The sequence below is a fragment of the Microtus oregoni genome, unplaced genomic scaffold, assembly GCF_018167655.1.
Source record: "Microtus oregoni isolate MIOR12 unplaced genomic scaffold, Mior012 000014F_ref0000157, whole genome shotgun sequence".
Classification (NCBI taxonomy): Eukaryota; Metazoa; Chordata; class Mammalia; order Rodentia; family Cricetidae; genus Microtus; species Microtus oregoni.
Window position 1 is genome coordinate 9,457,588 of NW_024543073.1, and position 5,821 is coordinate 9,463,408.

The window sequence follows — 5,821 nt, forward strand, 5'->3', positions numbered from 1 at the left end:
CAGTTATTGGGTCATTTGGCCAACCTCTTCTGGATGGAGTAGGAAGTATGACGTTTGAGCTCTTAGCCTGTTGGGACTGAAGCAAGTGTCTCTATATGGTCTTCCATTATATAAATCCTCACCTAACATAAACATGAATATTTGAAAATTACTCAAAATTACTAAGCTTCTTTAATAATTTGGAAATAGTATAAAAAGAGGATAGCATCCAAGGCCCTGTTTGCTTTGTAGCAGGCCTCTCTGTAGTTATAAAAGGTGGTGTGCTCGTGTTAAGCAGTTTGTGACTATAATGAGTACTGTGGGAGGAAATACAAGTGCTTCTGGCTTTAATAGGTGAAGACAGCCAGCTAGTGTCTTACTACCTCTCTTCCATTTTTCTTTGTCACTTGGTGATCATGGGTCTGGCTCACGTTAGTGTCATTTTATTGTGCTTGGTCCTTTCATTAGCTGAATGTTGCAGTTAACCACTCCCTGTGCCACTTAAGTATTCTTCAAAATACTTGGCATCTACATAAAAATTCATCACAAGGGTATGTCATGTTTATTAATTCTCTGTTTGGCTATTTGACTATGATAATCACCCTATGCATACATTTTTGATGTACTTTCAATTTTCTTAGGATTTACTAGAAACAATTATTAGGTAAAAAGTTATTAATACTAAGACTCTATTAGTATTCTTATGCTTTCAATGCAGGTCAACTGCTCAGTGTGAGTAAGAGAACTTCACACCTCCAAGTACAGGGTCTTGCTATAGGTAGCCCAGGTTTGTCTCGAGCTAGCAATCCTCCTACCTTAGCCTCCCTACTGCTGGAATTAGAGGATGAATGAGCACACCACCCTGCTAGGTTTTTCTTGATGGAGATAGCATAGTTACTATGTTAGGAAGGAGGCCGCCACAGGATTCATCTTCTTACCCTCCGTTAGCACTGAGGGGAACCAGCCCTGCCCTCTGTCCTGCCCTCACCTCTGTCCTCACCCCTGTCCTCTCCCCACCATCGCCTTTAGTTTGGCACAGATTATTTTGTGACATTTACATATTAATATGTTGAAGTTTTTACCTCCATGGAGATAGTAATAGGAGTTGGGGCTGTTGAGAGGTGATTAGGTCATAGCAGGATTCTTTCAAGTCACATTAGTGCCTCCAGGAGAGAGACCCTGAAGGGAGCATGCAAAAGCACCCTGTCCTAAGTACTGCCATTTTATCTGAAACAATGTTCAGGTTCCAAAGCCCTAGGGGAGCTGAGAACTTTCCAATGGCTGACCCACCTCCTCCCTAAAGCATAGAAAGAGTCGTTAGGCACGCATGCATCTCTAGCTCTCTAAAAATGTTACCGCTGTTCCCAACAACAGAAAGAACAAATGAATCTGATTGGTTGGACTGAAAGGCTTGCATTGTATGTCGGTTGACAATGATGGAACGCTCAAGGAAAGCCCCTAATCTTCGATTCCTGATTGGTGAAAATTTTAACTGTAACTTGGCAACACGTGTTTCTCACTTTTGTCAGAAACCCTAATAAATTTTGCTGCCACCCCTGCTTGGGGCTGTCAGGAGAAACAAGGCTCCCGAGTCCTTGTCCTGCAGCCCTGACTGATCAGTGACCCACTTATGTGCTGATTTATTAAAGTCTTTGGAATCCATAAGTGTCGTCTCTTGCCTTCCTCATGGTGCACAGCGGACTAAGACACATGGTGAATCTAATTGCCTACAACTCATGTCCTTTAACATCCTCCTGTTGTTTCAGCTTTCTCATTGACAAAATGAGGGTAATAGCTTCCTATCCAAGTGGTTCTAAGAATCAAAACCTCATTCATCCAACTTTTACTAGACCTGTGTTCCTGAGTGTCTGTGTACGACAGGCCCTAAGCTGAGTCCTAGGATACAGAGACAAGCAAAAGCAGGGAAATCTGCTTTGCTCTGAACTTGGTGTCATGGGAAGAACACATATCAAGCGTGCCAAGAAATGCATAATGGCTTGGTGACCCGACCTCTAAGAGATGCTGTGGGCAGATCCATCTCCTGGAGGCAGAGCTGGCAGGCTGATTTGTGGGGTCACTAGTGGAGAAGAGTGGTGGAGAGGTGACATGAGGGGAGACCCCAAGGGTTTTGTTGGAAGGAGCAGTCCATGAAACATATAAGAAAGTGCAGGGCAGGCTGAAGGTGTGAGTATGTTGGGGCTGAGAGAGGGGTCATGTGGCAGGAACAAGAAGAACAAGGGGAAGCGTGGTGCTAGACTTCCAGCCGTGGAGACTTGATGACCAAGATCAGCCTATGTTAGTCCCGGAAGAGCCTCAGCAAGTGGAGGGAGAACACCAGGGCTGCACAGCAGATTCACTGTGTAAAGTCTGAGTCCTGACTGCATGCGTGTGTGGAGCTGAGGGGTGGAGGTGTGATGAGGAGGACCACAGTAAATTGGAGGCCAGTCTGGGCTAGTGTGAATTCAAGGCCAGCTTTGACCACTCTCTCATGGTCCATTCAGCTGGGTGCAAGACTGCTTGTCCCGAAACCACACTACAGGCCCTTCTTGCCTCTCTGACCCTCTGGAGTTTGCTCACCCTCGCTGGCATCCCGTTACCTAGAGACACACTGCACAGATGTCAACCTCCATTGTCAGAAGCATGGACTTCTCTCTGACCTCTCCTTTATTAGGCTAGCAGTCTCTTTGGATTAAGAGAGTACCTTATACCAGTATGACCGTCTTACTTAATCAGATCTGCAAAGAGCCCACTTTCAGATAAAGTCACATTCCTAAGTACTAGAGTTAGGATTTCAACGATATTTATTTGTTCACCTACTTGTGAATCTGTATGTGTGGAGGGGGTCAGCATACTCGGTTCCTGATTTCCTGGGGAAGGTGTGTCTGGACACTAGGAGCCCCAGTACTGTGTGGGTTGGAAGTGCTGATTCCAGAATACAATCTGGTTCTGTGTGCACTTAGGAAATGTGTGAGTTTTGTTCCTATTTAGGAACTGAAGCTTCAGGTAGGCACAATCTCCTGGGAGCAGGGATCTGAACTGTGTGAACACAGCACCCAGGGGTCTCCAAGCTTCCTTCCAGCAAGGAAGTTCAATGTTTGAGGCTCACTTATTTCACTTCGGGGTAGAGCCTGGAACGTGTAATTATTCTCCAATCATGTCCCTGGTGTCTATCCATGTTCTAGTCATGTTAGGTATCAACACAGGACATCCATGCTTGGGTGTCACCACAAACTGCTAAAATTTCCCAGAAGGACTGGGTTTCTCTGCGTCAGAGGAGATTGCTGAGTGAAACGGGCCAAATGCACTTCAGCACCACGGGCTCTGCTGAGAAGGCTGTTGGGATTCTGACCGTGTCCACCACACCAGACTCCTCTCCATCCTTGGTTTACCCTCCAGAGCAACATTCAATTCGGCACTTTCTGTGGAGTTGTGTATCTCGAGGAGCATGGACTCTGGGGACAAACATATGAGTTTGATTCCAGGCCCCAAATCCTAGTTTCCCTTTCCTGTGGTCAGCTAGCATAAGGGCCCCTCAAAGATGTCAATGTATTAATTCTTAGAAAATGAGTATTCTGCTATGTGACCAAAGAGACCGCGTGTCTGATGATGGATCATACTCTGAGATGGACAGTGTCCTGCGCTACTCAGAGGCCCATCTAATTACACAAGCCCTTAAAATCAAAGAGATGTCCCCCAGTGTGGTGAGACATGATGAAGGGCCAAGTGTCAGGCTCTGAATATGGAGAGGAAGGAGCCACCTGCCAGGATGTGCTGGGGCCCAAGAATTGAGAAAAGCAGGGAAATAGATTCCCTCCCAGAACCCCAGAAGGAACACAGCTGACTGCCCACACTTGGTTATAGAACTTCTCAGCTGCAGAAATGATTCATTTTAAAATAAAATTTCAAGGCACCTCGTTAGCATAGCAAGAAAAGCACCAATCCCATAAGATGGCTTTATGGAGCTGCAGAGATGGCTCAATGAGCGCTTGCTGCTCACACAAAGGACCTTACGCTGTCTTCTGACCAGGCACGCATATATACGTGCAGGTAAAACACTAATACAAAAGATAAATAAATCTAAAAAAATAAAAATTTGTGAAATTAACATAAAATGAATGTACCCATTTTTCTAGTAGGCAATAATATTGATCTGTGTGGTATTTGTGTGGGTTAGCTGAGATGTGAAACTCCGCATTAGCTACTTCACACGCTGTCATGAGCTGTACCATCCTGAGGCGCTGGACTCGTCTCCCTCAGTTTCTAGCCTCCAGTTTTGACCCAGGTGAGTTTCTTAGCTGGTTGTGGGACATGTGCTACTCCGTGCCATGCATACATGTCAACCTCGCTGGGGAGCTTGTTAAATTGCTGAACCTCGTTTTAAACCCAGTGATTTAGAGCCCATTTTTAAACAAGATCCCTAGGTGATCCATATGGACCTTAAAGTTTGAGCATCACAGGACAAGGTGTTTCCCAGCGTCAGAGAGCTGACAGAATAGATGTCTGGGCTTTTCACATCTAAATTGTTATGTTTCCAGTTACTTCTAGTGCTCACAGGATTGGCACCACTGGGATCAGTATATAGAAATGCTCTTCAATATATGAGATACAAATAGAATTGTAAAATTTTCAATTAAATTAAAGTTTCCCTCTAAAGAGAACTGTCGTGCTATTATAAATAGTAACAAGTACTGTGTTCTTAAAGACAGAAGAACAGACATCAAGGACCAGCGCAGACATACTCTCCCTGCCCCTTCATTGTTGGTTCCCTGGCTCAGTTTCCTGTGTACACTTGCTTAGCCTCTTCCTTCAGGGGCGCCACCACCTCGCATCACCTGAAGCCATCCCTAGACTCCTCTATGACACTGGCACTTGGCCTTTACAACTTCCTGTTGTCTTCTCTTTAACAGGAGAGCCTCAAACACTCCGGACAATGATCAGAAGACAGGTGAGAGTCTTTGGAAAGCTCCAAGCTCTGGGAGTCAAATAAGGCCTGCCCCAAATGGTGAAAGGAGAGGTGTGTTTCACTCTACCCACTGAGGACCATTTGTGTAGGGCGCGTGCCTCCGGTGCACAGTGATGTGTGTTCATGGTAGCTACAGTGAGACTATTACCTACCCGCTGCTCCGTGAGCTATCTTCCCTCTGCTCACTGAGATTCTAGGCTCTCAGATCTGTTGTGGGAAATGCCTAAAAGGGCCTCTGTTGGAATCTACTTTCTTGGGCATGTAGCTCAGTGTTCGAGTGCTGTCTAGTCTGTGTACAGCCCCTGGCTTGGCCTCTAGCACTGTCGAGGGAGTTGGGGGCTACAAGGAAGCAGAAGTGTGTTTCCTCAAACAGATAATAAAACAACAACAACAAAACCTGTTTGGGCCACCCTGCAGCCCATTTATGATAGCCAGGCCTGGTATTCTTTACAAGTTAGCAAGCCAGCAGGTGTTCACACATAAAATTAAAAAGCCACTAGCTTCTGAGTCTGAGGCTAGCCTGGTCTACAGAGTGAGTTCTGGATCATCCAGGGCTACACAGAGAAACCCTGTCTCAAAAAAACCAAACCAAAACAAAACCCCTCCTGGTAAGTAGCAGGCATTTTTGCCAAGGCACCCTGCAGAGAATCGTGAAGCTGGCCTGGCCTGGCTTGAGAGGTGTGTGCCAGCATCACTGGTTTCTGAGGTTTGAGGGCACAGCTAGGATACTGTGAGCCTTCCGGTTCCTGAGAAACCGAGGCACTCGCTCAGGCAGTGGCGCATTCCGGACATCTGTGTTTCTCTGTGTTCCGTAGAAGTTGGCAAAGCATGTGGAGGTTTGGCAGAACAATTAGTCTTAGACATTAATCTTATATTTGC